Source organism: Gossypium arboreum, chromosome 5 (assembly GCF_025698485.1).
Source record: "Gossypium arboreum isolate Shixiya-1 chromosome 5, ASM2569848v2, whole genome shotgun sequence".
NCBI lineage: Eukaryota > Viridiplantae > Streptophyta > Magnoliopsida > Malvales > Malvaceae > Gossypium > Gossypium arboreum.
The window spans coordinates 45,088,952-45,107,967 of NC_069074.1; the positions used below are offsets into that span (position 1 = coordinate 45,088,952).

General features: G+C 39.0%; 1 non-coding gene across 1 annotated transcript; it reads left to right on the top strand.

Moving 5' to 3' along the window:
- The first annotated feature begins 16,725 nt into the window (after positions 1–16,725).
- Positions 16,726–16,832, top strand: LOC128293421 (small nucleolar RNA R71). Its single transcript, XR_008283603.1, has one exon. It is a non-coding gene; the product is annotated as a small nucleolar RNA R71 (small nucleolar RNA).
- The last annotated feature ends 2,184 nt before the right edge of the window (positions 16,833–19,016 follow it).

Below are 19,016 nucleotides of genomic sequence, written 5' to 3' on the forward strand. Positions count from 1 at the left end.
TATTTTTACTTTCTGTTCAGCATCTTTAATCAAATCCACACCGAAAATTTTGCTTTCACCGAGCTCGGTCCAAAACAATGGTGTACGGCATTTACGCCCGTACAAGGCCTCGTAAGGTGCCATCTTAATACTTGATTGAAAACTATTGTTGTAAGCGAATTCAATCAAAGGTAAATACCGTTCCCATGAACCACTAAACTCAAGGATGCAGCATCTCAACATATCCTCGAGTATTTGAATTATCCACTCGGATTGACCCTCGGTTTGGGGGTGAAAAGCGGTGCTAAAATGCAACTTGGTACCCAAAGCTTCTTGCAATTTCTTCCAAAATCGTGAGGTGAATCTCGGATCTCTATCCGACACAATAGAAATTGGTAACCCGTGTAATCTCACAATCTGAGAAACATATAATTCAGCTAGTTTATCCAATGAAAAATCCATACGTACGGGGATAAAATGAGCCGACTTAGTCAGTCTAACCACAACAACCCAAATCGCATCTTTCTTACTTGCCGATACTGGCAACCCAGATACAAAATCCGTCGTGACTCGTTCCCATTTCCATTCAGGTATCATGCTCGGCTGTAGCAAACCCGTAGGCACTTGATGTTCCGCCTTCACTTGCTGACATACTAAGCACTTCGAAACAAAATCGGAAATGCCTCGTTTCATACCATGCCACCAAAACTGACGTCTTAGGTCGTGTTACATTTTCGTACTCCCCGGGTGAATTGATATTTGGCTACAATGAGCTTCGTTCAGAATCATCGAAATGAGTTCTGAATTTCTTGGAACACACAACCGATTTCTGTACCTCAAACAATCGTCATCATCAATTTGAAACTCCGATTCCACATTCGGAACACATTCAGCCTGTTTTGCAACCAACTCATCGTCGACTTTCTGAACTTCACGAATTTGATGAATCAATAATGGCTTGGCCTTTAATTCAGCTACTAACACATTGTCGGGTAGAACAGACAAGTGTACATTCATCGCTCGTAAAGCAAACAGTGATTTCCGGCTTAAGGCGTCCGCAACCACATTAGCCTTTCCCGGGTGATAATCAATGACCAGCTCATAATCTTTCAACTACTCAAGCCAACGCCTTTGTCGCAGATTCAAGTCTCTTTAGGTCATCAAATATTTGAGACTTTTGTGATCCGAAAATACATGGCACTTCTCACCAAATAGGTAATGTCGCCATATTTTCAAGGCGAATACGATGGCAGCTAATTCGAGATCATGGGTCGGATAATTTTTCTCATGTGGCTTTAATTGTCTCGACGCATAGGCCACAACTCGACCTTCTTGCATCAATACACAACCTAGCCCAAGTAGGGAGGCGTCACTATAGATGATAAACTCTTTGCCTGATTTGGGCTGCACTAAAATTGGAGCTTCCGTCAAATAAGTTTTTAGTTGATCAAAACTTTTCTGACATTTTTTCGTCCATTCGAACTTAACATCTTTTGAAGTAGCTTCGTCATGGGTGTGGCTATCATCGAGAAACCTTTACAAACCGTCGGTAATGTAACCGCGATCCCAAAAAGCTCGAACCTCAAGAATATTTCTGAGGCTTCCAGTTAAGTATGGCTGAAATTTTGCTCGGGTCAACTCGAATACCGTCGCGGATACCACATGACCCAAGAAGCTAACCTCTCTTAACCGAACTCACACTTCATCGAACTTAGCATATAACCGCTTATCCCGTAAAATTTGCAATACTAATCTCGGTGCTCAAGATGTTCGGTCTCATCTCTTGAATAGACCAAGATGTCGTCAATGAACACAACTACGAACCGGTCCAAATACTGTCTGAAGATCCGATTCATCAAATCCATAAATACCGCGGGGGCATTAGTGAGCCCAAACGGCATCACTAAGAACTCGTAGTGGTCATATCTCGTTCTGAAAGCAGTTTTGGGTATATCCGAATCTCGAATTCGCAACTGGTAATAACCCGATCTCAAATCTATCTTTGAAAACACTAAGGCTCCCTTCAGTTGATCAAACAAATCATCAATATGCGGTAACGGATATTTATTCTTTATCGTCACTTTATTCAGCTGACGATAGTCAATGCACAACCTCATAGTTCCGTCCTTCTTTTTCACAAACAATTCTGGTGCACCCCAAGGTGAGAAACTTGGTCGAGCGAAACCTCTATCCGTCAACTCTTACAACTGAGCTTTCAACTCCTTTAACTCGGTTGGTGCCATACGATACGGAGCTATCGAAATTGGCGTAGTCCCCAGTACAAGCTCAATACCAAACTCTACTTCTGAGCAATGGTAAACCCGTAATTCTTGGGAAAAACATCCGGGTATTCACAAACCACCGCACAGATTCGGTTTCTTTTCCAATTCCTTGTCATCAAGTACATACGCAAGGTATGCTTCGCACCCTTTCTTACATATTTACGGGCCAACATTGCTGATATTACAGCTGGCAACCCCTTTAAGTTTGTAGACTCAACTCGGATTATCTCGTTATTTGCGCATCTCAAATCAATAGTCTTGCTTTTACAATTCACAACCGCATCATGCACGATCAACCAATCTAAACCAAGGATAACATCAAATTCGTCAAACGGCAACAGCATCAAGTCCGTCGGAAAACAGGAACCTCGAAGTACTAGGGGACATTTCTTACACACTTGTTGACAAGCACGTAATGACCCCAAGGGATTTGACACCCGAATTACGAACTCAGTAGACTCAATAGGTAAAGTCTTACTGGATGCTAAGGTTTCGCATATATAAGAATGAGTAGAACCAGGGTCAATCAAAGCAATCACGTTAGTATCAAGGAGAGTAAAAGTACCGGCAATAACATTTGGCGAAAAAGCATCCTCGCGTGCGCGTATAGCATAAGCCCTAGCTGGAGCACGAGCCTCAGATCTGGTCGTAGCATCCCTAGATCCTCTCTGACCACCACTAGCATTGCCCGTATTTCTAGATGGTCTACCTCGAGCAGTGGTAGCACCCGGTTTCCTACTCTGATTTGCATTCTGTTCAGACAACCTCGGGCAATCTTTAATGAAGTGGTCAACTGACCCGCACTTGTAACAGGAGCGGTCATGGAATCTACAACTCCCCGAGTGCCATTTACCACAATCGACACTCCGCTTACGTCTCGACGATCATTTCCAACATCGGCGATCAAGTGACTCGTGCACTCACAGGGGGTCGATCACGATCTCGTCTAGATAAGCCTGAAATGTCTCTCAACCGGCCTAAGCCATCTCTAAATTTCTTCGATGACTGTGGGAAGGGCTTCCCCGAAGACCTCTTACGGAACTCCTTTGCTCCCACCTCAGCTTTTCTTTTCTCCATACTGAGCTCCTCGGCTTTGCAAGCTCGCTCGACAAGTACCACAAATTCTCGGATTTCTAAAATGCCAACATACAGCTTTATCTCATCATTTAGCCCATCCTCGAAACGTTTACACATTATGGCTTCCGAGGAAATGCATCCTCGTGCGTACCGGCTAAGCCTCACAAATTTCCATTCATAGTTGGTAACCGACATGGAACCTTGTTTGAGTTCAAGAAATTCCTTCCGTTTTTGGTCAATGAATCTCTGACTGATATACTTCTTTCGAAACTCGGTTTGGAAGAACTCCCAAGTTACTTGCTCTCTAGGCACAACAGAAGTCAACGTATTCCACCAATAGTAGGCAGAATCACGTAGCAAGGAGATAGTACACTTTAGGCACTCATCGGGTGTGCAAGATAGCTCATCGAGTACCCGAATAGTGTTGTCCAACCAAAATTCAGCTTGCTCGGCATCATCGCTATCCGTAGCCTTAAATTCAGTAGCCCCGTGTTTTCGGATTCTATCAACTGGGGGCTTATTTGACCTTATTTGGTCAGTTACCGGAGGCATTGTAGGTGCGGGGGTTGTGTTTGTTGGGAATGGAGGTTGTGGAACAGCCGTATTAGTTCGAATGTATTGGTTGAACCAATCATTCATCACGCTATAGAAAGCTTGTCTAGCTTCATCATTCGGATTACTAGCATTAGGTTGAGAGTCCGCCGGTGCTGTCCCTTGTGCGGGAGCAGGCGCTACACTCTCAAGATCATCAGCTACCGTTCGGTCGGGATCGGGATCCATTACTATAAATAGACACATTTGCAAATGTCAGAAATCACCACACTATCAAATAATCACATAAAATGGCATGTATAGCTAGAAACAAACGCATTACGGTAGTCCTAGAATTGACTAAACTGTAGCTCTGATACCAATAAAACTGTAACACCCCTTACTCGAGACCGTCGCCGGAGTCGGACACGAGGGGTTAACGGGCTTAATCCACTTACTTGCACAGTTCATTTTAAAAATTTCCAGACAGCTGGCTAACTGCGTCACTGTCACCTTAAAAATCATATCTTGAGTTCCACAACTCAAAAATCAGTTTCGTGATTTTTCCCTGAAACTATACTCATATGTGCATCTACGAATTTTTTTCTAGAATTTTTGGTAGGGCCAATTAGTACAGTTTATTAGTTAAAGTCCCCCATGTTACAGGGATCGACTACACTGATCTTTGTGCATTACGACTTGGATATCTCCCTGTACAGGGCTTCAATACTGATGGCGTTTATTTCTACAGAAACTAGACTTGAAAAGGAATCTGTACATATATGGCATGACTTCTAATTATCTCTGGTCAATTTATAATGAATTTCCAAAGTCGGAACAGGGACTCCAAAAGCCGTTCTGGCCCTGTCTCACGAAAACTTAAATATCTCTTAACATGCTGTTCATATGATTGTTTCGTTACTTTCCTATGAAAATAGACTCGTCAAGGTTCATTTACATAATTTATTCACTATTTAATTCCATTCCTACTATTTTTAGTGATTTTTCACAACCACGTCACTGCAGCTGTCAGCATCTGTCTTTAAGGTAGGCTTTACCTATTTCATAGTTTCCATGATTCAACTAGCCCTTTAACATAAATAGCACAAAATATGATCATGATTAACCACCCCAATGGCTAATCATCTCCAAACATTTCCATACCTCTTAATGAACAACATACAATGATTATAATACCATGCCCAAAGTATACTTAAGCCATTTTCGCATGGCTATCCAAATTTACACAAAACTGAAAGGTACATGACCTACAACAAAGGGTAGTCCTATACATGCCATTTCAAAGTCCAACCAAAAATATACCGAAAGGAGCTTTGATAGTGTGGGCGACTTGACTTCAAAATCCAGTCCGATAGCTGAAGAACCAAAATCTATAAAACAGAGAATCAAAGAAACGGAGTAAGCATTTAATGCTTAGTAAGTTTGAGTCATAAATTTAGACACAACCAAAGTATAGCACTTATGTAGCTAAACAGATAATTTCACATGCACAAATTCTCAATATCATACTTACTTCACATTACCAACCCTTATATTCATACTCAAAGATCAACTTAGCCAAAGGCCGGTAACTCATTTATCAACTGAGTGAATACTTATTTGTAAGGGCTCAACTAATTCAAAGCACATACAAAACATACCTCATTGTTGGGATTTCACAAGCGTATTAACTGAAATTTTTACAGCAAGTTCATTCATTCCCGAATCACGTACCTTCGGAGTTTAACCGGATATAGCTACTCGTTCAAATGCCTTCGGGACATAGCCCGGTTATAATAACTCGCACAAATGCCTTCGGGACTTAACCCGGATTTAGTAACTCGCACAAATGCCTTCGGGACTTAACCCGGATTTAGTAACTCGCACAAATGCCTTCGGGACTTAACCCAGATTTAGTAACTTGTACAAATGCCTTCGGATCTTAGTCCGGATATAGTCACTTAGCACAAAGCCTTCGGGACTTAGCCCGGACATCATTCGAATAACAATGCACATTTATCAATAAATCATGACACATTCGTATTTCATTTTCATTAGCAAAACTCAAACACAAGGCACTTTTCACACTTGCAATTTCGGCTCAATAGCCACACACAAAAAGCATGATTTTAATTTGCTTAAAACATGATCTAATCAAAGCATAATCTAAGTTCTATTACTCAAGAACTTACCTCGGATGTTGTCGAACGGCTTCAACGGCTATTCGATCACTTTTTCCTTTCCCTTATCCAACTGTGGTCCTCTAAGCTCTTGAGCTAATTCAAACAAATTTAACTTATTAAAGTCTCATTTTGCTAGCTTATGGCCGAATATGACAAGGAGTTTGATAGGTCATATGGCCACCTTTTAGCTCAAATACACAATGATCATACGCATTTTTAATCACATCAAGCAATTTAATACAATTCATTCGAACATCAAAGAGAAGCTCAAGGTATTAGCCCATATATACATTAGACATTAAAGTCCCATATGTACAAAATCACGAATCGAATTCAACATATTTGCTAATATTCCGCTTAGCCGAATTTTCTAAGTCAAGCTAAAGCCATCAATAGGCTACCTATGGCCGAACATACACATCAACTCATATACTCATTCATGTGGCCGAACATACACATCAACTCATATACTCATTCATGTGGCCGAACATACACATCAACTCATATACTCATTCATGTGGCTGAACATACATGTCTATGTTGGGGCCGATTGCAACACTTAATACATTCTACAAGTATGGTCACTTGTATTGACTAGACACCATTTTGTTTCAAGTTCAAAACTTGGCTAATACACACATATACACTAGTAAATCAAACACTAGCATTTGCACTTCACCTTACTACCATTTCTCATCCAATAACGTGAACAACAACATATTTCTCTTCTACTTCCTACCATGGCCGAATGCATCCCAACACCATACCATTTTGATTTTGGTCATGGTTAAACAAAGAACTTAATGTCTCACTCAAAAAAAATGCTAAAAAGAAGATTTAAGAGTCATCAATCCACCTTCACATGCATCATTTCAAAGCTTCATTTTTAGCATGTAAACAATATCAACACCAAGCAAGAATGATGCATCCATGGCCGAGTGTCATTTCCACCACCTAGCAAGATTTAGACCATGGGCTAGGTAGAACTCAAGCTACCAACTAAAACATGCATGCATCTCATGGACAACATCAAACATACCTTAGTCTAGCAAATCACCATAGCCGATTGTTTCAAGCTCCTCCCCTTCCTTTCTTTCCTCTATTCGGCCAAGGATGAACCAAAGGACACAACTTGTTTTCTTTCTTCCTTAGAATTTTCAGCCAAAAGAAGTGAAAAATGATGGACACTTTTTTTTTTCTTCTTCTTTCCCTCAACTCACGGCAATGGGGGGGGAACACTCACACCATTCTCTTTTTTTTTTCTTCCATTTCTTTATTACCCATACTCCTTATTTTATTTTTCCTAACATACACCATTGTCACAACATGTTTTATGACATGTTTTGCCCATCATCCTTTGTCATGGCCGGCCACTAGCAAATAAAAAGGGGGAAATTGACATGCAAGTCCACCCCTTTGATTACATGCACTAATAGATCCTTATAGATTTACCTATTACATTTCAAAAGTGTCACACATAAGTCCTATCGACTAATTTCACATGCAATTTACTAAATCGAAGCTTAAAACTTTCACACATTCATAATCACATATTTTAGACAATAGATATCATATTCAAATAATTTGGTGACTCGGTTTAGCGGTCCCGAAACTGCTTTCCGACTAGGGTCACTTTAGGGCTGTCACATCACGGGTCTACTCACATAAGCTATCGGTTATGATGTAGCTACATGGCCTGCTCACACAAGCTATCAAGTATCCGCAAGACATGCCGGACTGCCCAGCCATCGATAGAACATATAAGATCAATACCCGGACCGCCAAACTTGTGTAACATATATCATGAACTCAAACTTCAACTCATGAGCTCAGACCACATAATTCCTAGTGACGTGTCACTTGTATCCTAAACTATTCCTGGGGTTCAAACGGGATTATTCGACACACATTTCTATTGAGCTTGCTCGTAATGTCGATTTCAATATCCATAGCACCAATCACATACTCATGGAATAATCAAAGCATAATTCATAATAAAATTTAAGCACTAACACATGGTACAACATCACATTAAATATTGATGTACTTACCATGCATGCAATATTAAAGTATTTAAAGTATGGTATATGTTGCATAGTTTGCAAATGAACTTACTCTGCACAAAATGATAGAAACGAGCCTAATCTTCGTAAACTTTGTTTTTCCCCGGATCAAGACCCGAATCACATTTTTCTTGATCTATAATGCCAAATTTAACTTGTTCAATACATACATTGTTCAAATCGACCCATAACACATACTTTGGTAAAATTACCTTTTTACCCCTAACTTTTCACTTATTTATACTTTAGTCCCTAGGCTCGTAGAATGAAATGCATATATTTTCTTGGTTAATTAGCCTAGCCGAACCTATACCATGCTCATTTCAGCCCACATTTTCCTTTATTTCACATTTTTACTACTCATTTTTACACCTTTTTACAAACAAGTCCTTTTTAGATGTTTTCATTAAAAATCAATTAGTAAAATACGTTCATCACACATCAAACTTTCATAATCTTCCATTAATCAACAAAATACAAACATGTCATGTAACAACCTAAACCTAGCCTAGACATTTCGACCGAATCTGGCGTGTAACATCAAAGTGCCATCTAAATCTTGAACTTGATGGTGATAAAACGTTTTTAGGCTAGAAGCCCATTTAGTTTTTATTGCTTAAGTAAACTCGGTAGATTCCGTTATAATAATCGAAATTAGCTTACCAAAACATGTGTTATCATTGGTTCCTTACTCCGATTAAAACCACAGAAGCTTCTCCAGTTGAAAACCTTAAGGTTGAAAATGCATGTTTCCTTTGAAACCGTTGTTATTTTGAAAACTCGATATTCCTACTCTAGCGAGTTAAAATACAAAGTCAAAGCCAAATAAAAGTTTAAAAAAATTCCCCAAATGGCGTTATTACATAATTAAAACCCAAATATAAAATCTTTGAATAAATTAAGTCATAATCAACCAGACTGCGGTCGCATGGCCACTTCTGAGACCCTCGTGGCTCCAAATCCTAAGGCTGGGGATTACCTGCACATTAAAAAGGAAAGGTAAGTTTATGAAAACTCAGTGTGTAATCCCCTACCAGTTAACAATAACCAAAGCATACAGCATTAGTCTAGGCCTGAACCCTATTCAGTAACAGTGCAGTCTAGGCCTGAGCCCTATACAGTGACAGAGTGGGCCTATGCCCAAAACAATATAAATACAGTGTAGGTATGCAACCTAATCCAACCATCACACCACCCGTACCATCCAACACAGCATTTGGGGATTAAATCGACCTACCCACCCAACACACCAATATCGCAGCAAAGCTGCTAACAGTAACGCAGCCAAGCTACTAGTAACAGTAAACATGGCTAGCCATTAATGTCAGAATACGTGGCAAAGCCACTATAACGGTAAAACGTGGCAAAGCCACTAGTACAGAACTTCCTCCGAATCAGAATCCCAACCCCAATACAGAATGTTATGTCATAATTATTATGTGTATGCAAGGTTTCATGCTCAGATACATCATGCAAATATCATACACTCATCAATCAACCTACCTCTAGGGTATAATAATCTTTTCACCCCTCATGGGTACTTTGGTCATTTAACAAATTTCGAGGTCTCAGTATAGCTAACGACCCTTCAAATGGTCAACAGTCATCACGAACAACTTAGATAACCCGTATGGCCAAAACAGTGTAAATAGGCCCAAAGCCCATTACTCGGCCCAAGTAGGCCTACACGCTCGCGTGGCCCAAACAGCCTAATTTCAATCGTAGCTATATGAACCCCATAGTCCACTCTATTATTTTCCACTTACCGAATACTTTATCCATGTGGGGCCCATGAGCCCATTGGGCCCACTCGACCCATCTCGGCCCATTACGGCCCGAGCTCATGAAAACACTCGGGGCGGCCACTACAGTCTATTGTCCCTGATTTGTGGCCTTGATTTATCGTGCAGGCATTCGCACACTCGTGAGGCCTCAACTGCCGAAGTTTCAGCTTGTCCGCTTTTGTCGACTCACAACAATGTAATGGTGTGGATACACACCTTCGTCCATCGTTTGGCAGTAGCAAAAGTTTGGGTGTACGGTTACACACCTAGATTTTCAAAAATGAGAGAACCTCCTATGAGTCCAAAGCCTACAATCGATCCAACATTTAGTTAGTCTCCACTTAAAACAATCGAGAACAACTAAACCATAACCCAACACTTGCGCTTACCCTGACCGAAAAGAGAGTTTCCAACTGTGTCAGGAATAGTTAGGGTTGATCACTCGCGTTTAGGCACCTAACTGCAGTCACGACAGATTAATAGGTAGAACTAACTAAAATGTTGCCTGTAATCATAGAGATAACACTTAAGAGGCTAGGGGCAATCGGCCTTACTCAAGTATTTGGAAGACAGGGTTCAATGGTTCGAGAATGTGCTACGCCCTTCGTTTCTCAGCGACACCTGGAATCTACGAACACGCATCATGGGAAAAGAGGTCACCAATCGACAAGTATAGAGATTTATGAGAAGGAATATTCGGCTTTTCAAAAAATAGTAAAAGAGACAGAGTTGCCCACACGATATACTTAGCAATAGTAGGGGAGTCCAAAATTCAGCCAACCAAACAACCGAGTAACATAGATACTAAAATGATGAACAAAGAATCAAGAAAATATTTGAAGAAAAGGGAAGAAGTTTCGGCAAGGAGGAGTTAAGTTCAATAGTAGGGTCGGCCAAAGAAAGAAACGTGTGGAGAAAACTAAAGAAAGATTGGTATTAGAGGAAGGATATATTCGGCCAAAGATTTAGAAGGGAAGAAAGAAAAGAGAAAAATGAGGGGAAGAATGAAAAGGGAAATATGTTTCGGCACAAGGTAGAATCAAAAGAAAGAAATGAGAACAAAGAAATTCGGCTTAAATCCCAAAAGGCACAAAAAGAGATCGGCACAAGGGAGAATGGTACCAAAAATGTCAAAAAGAACAAACTCAAAATAGAAGAGAAGGAGTTCAGCACCTACTCTCCACCAATTACAGAAAATACACTCCCAAAACCCCCTTGGCCAAATTTGTACTCACATGCACCCCCCATTCCGCTACAACTCAGTCCAAATTCAAATTCCTTGAAATTCTCCAAGATTTTCTCCCCTTATCCCTCCTTGATATCCTCCACAACAAGCTCTATGACCCATTCAAACTCTCTATCACCAGAGTTCAAATCCCACACAAGTCTTGCCGTCCCTTGATAGCAAAATAAATGCTCCTTGATTACCAAGGGGTTAGAACCCATGCCCCCTTTAGATGCTCTGATCGCGTGATTTCGTGATAGGTCTTAAAAATTTATAATTACTCGTTCTTGAACTAGCTATTGTCGCGATGTAGGCAAGTGTACCTATCGAAAAGTAGTATAGTTTTAGCAAGGCCAGATTGTCAAACCCAAAGGAACTAAAAGTACTAGTAATGATTGTCTATTTATTATCTAGCCTAAGAATAAAGAGGTTTTGTTTTAATTAACTAATTATCTAAACTAAGAACTCACAAAGAAAAGAATTGGAGAATTGCTTTTGCGGAAAATCGATTGACTTAAGACAATACTTAAGGAAAAATCCACCTAGACTTTACTTGTTATTCTGGCTTCGAATCGGACGATTTATTCATTCAACTTGTTCCGTAGAGGTCCCTAAGTTATGTTATTATCCCTTTCAAGACTAATAATGTCTAATCCCTAGATTGAATAACCGAGACTTTTCTCTAATTAATAGGGTTGCATTAACTCTATCATGGATCCCCTTATTAGGTTTCACCCTAATCCCAAAAAATATTGACACCCTATGTCTAGGTGCGCAATCAACTCCGCTTAATTATGACAAATGTACTTTCAGACAGGGTCTATTCCTCCTCTGAATAACAGCTTGTCTTGAATTAGTATCCTGGGATATTAAAACAAGAATTAAGAACACATAATTAAGAACAAGTTAAATATTTATCATACGATTCAGAAAATAATAACAAGATTCATCTTAGGTTTCATTTCCCTTACGTATTTAGGGGTTTTAGTTCATAACTAAATAAGAAAACATCTCAAAAAAATAAAGAATACAAAACATAAAGAAAACCCAAAACTCCTGAAGGGAAATTGAGGAGAGATCTTCAGTCTTGATGATGAATCCGGCTTCTAAGATGGATCAATCTACTTCCTTGGAGTAATTCCTTACTCCCTATTCTTCGTGTCCTTTTTTTCCTCCTTTAGGGTGTATTTATAGGCTTTGGAATGCCTAAAAGCCCTCAAAATTAGCTTTTTTGAATTAGACTCAACTTGGGCTCGACAGGGACACGCCCATGTGTGATTACTTCAGGCCGTGCTTGAGCCTCCCAAATTGACACGATCGTGTGGTCTGCCTGTGTGAGGAGGTCTAGGCCATGTTGATTTCGTACTTTGGCCCATTTTCTTTGTTTTTGGCCCATTTCTCGTTCCTTTAGCTCTCCTATGCTCTCCTAAGTGTAAAACATGAAATTAAAGCATTAGGAGCATCGAATTCACCAATTCTAATGGAAAATCATCCATAAAATGCATTAAACATGAGGTAAAAATATGTATAAATTACGGTTTATCAAATACCCCCACACTTAAGCATTTGCTTGTCCTCAAGCAAAATTCTCAACTCATAATCAAAATAAATTCTTCTCAACTTATAATTTCTATCGATAATATCTCACATTAATCCATAAGTAATCATACATTGAGAATTCAACTAAAAGAACATAAAAGTTCCAAACATTCCAAGATGGGCATTTTATTCGTGCAAACATAGGTGTCTCCGCTCATCTAAGTAATTACCTTTGATTCAGAATATCACAGAGTTTTACATGCTCACTAAAGATTCACTCAAATTACTCGAGGTGTTTAAGGACAATAAATGAAGCACTCAATAGTCAATAATGAAAAGTCATTACCATAGGCTTGCATGAAAATCAAATCTCCACCACTATAATTTAAGATGATACATCAATCAAAAGGTCTTTAGAAGGTTGTAATGATGCTTGGTTAGGGGGTGTGATCATAAGCTGAAAGAAAGGGTTAGAATCGAGGTTGAATTGAAAATTTTCCTAACTAGAAAAAGAGTTAATCTTCACTTGCGTACAACAGAGCTTCTTCTCAGAATATGGAATTACTAATAAATATACATAGTTTTTTTTTTTTTAAGAACAAGTTAAATAACATAGACTAACTATTAAGGACAAAACATAGCTAAGCAATCCATTCAACTCAAATCTCGACAAAAATAGGGATTAATTTAGGGGATTTCAACAATAATGGGTTAAGGGTTAATATTAAGAGTAATACAAAGAATGGTTTGCTAGGCTCGAGTGGGTTTACTAGGGGTTAATCGTGGAGGTAGGATTTTCATGGCACGAGTGGGTTAATCCTAAGTGCCTTAATCATTTTGACATATGAAATCAAATGGCGTGGTCTCGACATGCATAATCAAGCAAGTTCTAGAATAACAGTTCAATACTGACGCACTCAAAGCAATAATAAAAGTGAGCATGAAAGAATTAATAGATGCTCAAAAGGCTAAAAAAATCTCACAAAAATTATGGCTTTTTGATGTTAAAAACTTGTGAATTCTAATTCAAAGTAATACCTAAACTTTGGGGAAATAGCCTATGATTTTGAATTCTTAAAAATCAACTCATCATGCTTGATTCTCTAATGTCTTAAAGTTTAAACAATCAATGCATAATTGCCTATGTTTTAATTCAAGATATATCAATCAAAATCATAAATTAATTAAAATTTATCCTAAATATGATATGAAAGCTTTTCAAGAGAACAAGGCAATCATTCAGGGATTTTTCTGATAATGAAATAAATACCCCCCACAATTAAGATGTGCATTGCCCTCAATGTACAAAGATAGATATTAAAGTATAAAAAGAAGATAGGGGGAGAAGTGAAACTTCCTGTATTAAGAATGGATGATATTCTTGGATTGGTGAGATCGAGTATTAGAGATAACTCTGGATGGCAAGCTTGACTCTGAAGCTAAGCCATTTTTTAAAAGGAAAACAAATGAATCTTAAAAACTTAATAAAAGAAAAATAAAATAAGATAATTATTCTTGTTTTTCAAGTGGCACGGCCAATGCACACGCCCATGTGGTTCATGTCTTGTCCGTGTTCGTCGCGAATTGTGATGTCGTCACACGGCCTTCTCACACGCCCGTATGTATAGGCCTTGTGGCTACATGATCGTGTCGGATGGCCGTGTCTGGCGTGGTTTGCTTCTCCCACGGTCGTGGAGGTTTTTACACGCCTGTGTCATTCTGATATTGTGGTTCACAGGTGCTAAACATGGCGTGTCTCACGCCCGTGTTCGTTTGGCAGATTTGACCACGGCCAGGTCACACGCCCGTGGCCACTTATCACATCCCGTGCTGGGAAGGATAACTTTTACCCTATTTTCGTACGATCGTCTCGCACGGTCGTGTTTCTATCCGTGGTGGTCACACGGCCATAAGCACGACTGTGTGATCGGCCATGTGGAGTTGGGAACCTATGCTTCAAATACTCTGTTAGTGACCTAAATGTTTAAAATTTGAAATTTAAATAATTTAAAATCGTTAGTACTCGGGTTGCCTCCCGAGAAGCACTTATTTATAGTCTAAGCTCGACTTACCTCTCCGTTGAATGATCATGGTGGTTTGAGGATTTTATACTCCTCATTCCAACTATCAATCTTAAAATAAGGTTCTAAACGGGTATTGTTTACCTTAAAAGTGTCGAACTTGGGATAACTCACCTCCACCATACCGAATGGAAAAATACTGAGTACCGTAAGAGAGATTTCCTCATTCAGTGTGGTAGTGACAATGTGGGGATCTGCAGCATCTAATAAGACTTTATCACCAACCTTAAGTTGATTTGGAGAGGTATCGGGCTCGTTCTGGCATAGTTTCGATTTATTGTGTGTTCTCAGTTTATGTGTTCGCCATTCATCTAGCTCCTCTATTTGCAACCTTCGTTCTTCATGAATAGATCCTTTACTATAGTTTGAGAGTGGCTCATGTACTTCCTTTAGACTTATCTCCTGCAAAGTGGGTTGTGTCCTGTGGTCAGTTTTAATAGAATGATTTAGACGATCACCTTCAATTTCTGATGTGTCATCAGAATTGCGAGCTTGAAGGGTGAGTGTTTCGTCTCCTACACGAAGCATGAGCTCACCTGTGCCAACATCAATAATTGATTTAGCAGTTGCTAGAAAGGGCCTTCCCAGAATTAAAGGAGTGTTGCTATCCTTCTCTATGTCTAAAACAATGAAGTCAACGGGAAATATAAATTTATTGATTTTTACTAGCACATCTTCAATAATACCCCTAGGAAATCTTATAGTTTTATCTGCTAGTCGAATGCTCATCCTAGTCTGTTTAGGTTTCCCGAGACCTAGTTGCTTAAACATTTTATAAGGCATGACGTTGATACTAGGCCCTAAATCAGCTAATGCATTATTAACATCTAAACTACCAATTAAGCAAGGAATCGTAAAACTTCCTGGATATTTTAGTTTGTTTGGTAGCTTATTTTTCTGAATAGTTGAGCACACTGCATTTAGCTCCACATGCGATGCTTCGTCCAACTTCCACTTATTTGCTAAAAGCTCTTTTAAGAATTTCATTGCGTTTGGCATCTGTGATAGGGCTTCAATAAACAGTAAGTTAATATGTAATTTTTTTAAGAGTTTAAGGAATTTACCAAATTGTTCATCTGAGCGATCTTTCCTTGTCGTGTTGGGGTTTGGCACTAGAGGTTTATATTTGACATTCACCGTTTTGTTTTTATTGTTATCTACCTTACCTTGACCTTTGCTTACCACAGTTTCTTGCCTCGATTCTGGTTCAGGCTCAACAACTCCTTCTTCATCTTGAATATTAATTGCATTGAGCTGTTCCCTTGGGCTGGGTTCAGTATTACTTAGCAAGCTACCTTGTGGTCGTTCGGAGATTAATTTGGAAAGCTGGCCTATCTGAGTTTCGAGCTCTTGGATCGACGCTTGTTGATTTTTAAGTGCTATCTCGGTGTTCTGGAAACAAGTTTCTGACACCGATATAAACTTTGAGAGCATCTCCTCAAGGTTCAGCTTCTTTTCCTGTTGGTAGGGTGGTTGCTGAAAATCCGGAGGATGTTGTGGTCTTTGATTTCCTTTGCCTCCCCACAAAAAATTGGGATGGTTCCTCCAACCGGCATTGTAAGTGTTACTAAATGGATTGTTTTAAGGTCGAGGATTATTACACATGTAGTTTAGTTGCACGTTATCCATATTATGGACATAAGGTTGATATTCTGAATGGCTTGTTTCACCGCTACTTACTTCACACTGCATTACTGGGTGAACCTGTGAAGAACTAAGAAAACCATCAATCTTTTTATTCAAGAGTTCTACCTGATTTGACAGCATGTTGATCGAATCGACATTATAAACACTGACTGTTTTCGTTGGCTTTGTCCTCATGACTTGCCACTGATAGTTATTCAGTGACATCTCCTCAATAAACTCATAGGCATCTTCAGGTGTTTTATTATTGATGGTTTCGCCAGTAGCTGCGTCAACAATTTACCGAGTCGAAGGATTCAGACCATAGTGGAATGTTTGAACTTGGAGCCAAAGCGGTAACCCATGGTAAGGGCACCTTCTCAGTAAGTCCTTGTATCTCTCCCATGCATCGCAGAGGGTTCCTAAATCCATCTGCACAAAAGAAGAGATATCATTACGTAATTTAGCCGTTTTAGCCGGCAGAAAATATTTTAGTAAGAATTTTTCGGTCATTTGTTCCCAAGTAGTAATTGACCCTCGTGGTAACGAGTTCAACCACTGTTTAGTTTTGTTCCTTAATGAAAAAGGGAATAACCAAAGATGAATGGCATCATCAGAAACGCCATTGATTTTAAATGTATCGCAAAATTCCAGAAAGTTTGCTAAGTGAGCGTTGGGATCTTCATCCTGCAAACCATCAAACTGAACAAATTGTTATATCATTTGAATAGTGTTAGGTTTTAATTCAAAAGTATTTGCAGCTACCGCAGGTCTAACTATGCTAGATTCAGTTCCTGTTAAAGTAGGTTTAGTAGAATCACACATAGTACGTGGAGTAGGATTTCGATTAGCTGCAATTGTAGGAGGTAGCTGATTGTCTTGGTTTTCAGCCATCTCTTCGATTGGGGGTTGAGTATAGTCTTCTTGCTCATTCTCTGTATATCGTCAGCTTCACCTTATTTCTCTTTGATTTTTGCGAACTGTATGATCGACTTCTTCGTCAAAAAGTAATGGTCCAGACGGGTTTCTTCTAGTCGTAAACTATAAAAAACTTGCCAAGAGAAAGAAAAAGTAAGTTAATAAATAATAATAATAATAAAATTAAATTAAATTGCAAGAAAAATCAATGGCTAAAGTAATAAAAATTGAGACTTCCTAATATCTTAGTTCCCTGGCAACGGCTCCAAAAACTTAATCATGTGATTTCGTGATAGTTTTAAAAATTTATAATTACTCGTTCTTGAACTAGCTATTATCGCGATGTAGGCAAGTGTACATATCGAACAGTAGTATAGTTTTAGCAAGACTGGATTGTCAAACCCAAAGGAACTAAAAGTACTAGTAATAAATGTCTTTTTATTATCTAGCTTAAGAATAAAGAGGTTTTGCTTTAATTAACTAATTATCTAAACAAAGAACTCACAAAGAAAAGAATTGGGGAATTGCTTTTGGGGAAAATCGATTGACTTAAGACAATACCTAAGGAAAAATCCACCTAGACTTTACTTGTTATTTTGGCTCCGAATCGGATGATTTATTCATTCAACTTGTTCCGTAGAGATCCCTAAGTTATGTTGTTATCCCTATTCAAGACTAATAACATCTAATCCTTAGATTGAATAACCGAGACTTTTCTCTAATTAACACTCTAGGGTTGCATTAACTCGATCTATGGATCCTTTTACTAGGTTTCACCTTAATCCGGAAAAATCTTGTCACCCTATGTCTAGGCGTGTAATCAACTCCGCTTAATTATGACAAATGTACTCTCAGACAGGGTCTATTCCTCCTCTGAATAAGAGCTTGTCTTGAATCAGTATCCTGGGATATTAAAATAAGAATTAAGAACACATAAATAAGAACAAGTTAAATATTTATCATACGATTCAGAAAATAATAACAAGATTCGTCTTAGGTTTCATTCCCCTTAGGTATTTAGGGGTTTTAATTCATAACTAAATAAAAAAAACATCTCAGAAGAATAAAGAATACAAAACATAAAGAAAACCCAAAACTCTTGAAGGGAAATTGAGGAGAGATCTTCAGTCTTGATGATGAATCCAGCTTCTGAGATGGATCAATCAGCTTCCTAGTAGTAATTCCTTACTCCCTATTCTCCGTGTCCTTTTTTTCCTCCTCTAGGGTGTATTTATAGGCTTTGGAATGCCTAAAAGCCCTCAAAATTAGCCTTTTTTGAATTGGACTCAACTTGGGCTCGGCAGGGACACGCCCGTGTGCGATTACTTGAGCCCTCGCCGAGCACCTAAATTGACACTGCTGTGTGTGGTCGCCTGTGTGAGGAGGTCCACCGTGTTGATTTCATACTTTGGCCCATTTTCTCTGTTTTTGGCCCGTTTCTCTTTCCTTTCGCTCTCCTATGGTCTCCTATGTGTAAAACATGAAATTAAAGCATTAGGAGCATCGAATTCACCAATTTTAATGGAAAATCATCCATAAAATGCGTTAAACATGGGGTAAAAATATGTATAAATTACAGTTTATCATGCTCCATGCGCTACTTGCCACTAAGCCACAAGGCTTTTTGTGACATAAAATCTCACACACTTAAACATAAGTCCTAACTGTGAATAGCCAGTCTCACTTAAGAACAAAACCAAAAATTTTGCCAAAGCCCAGACTCGAACCTAG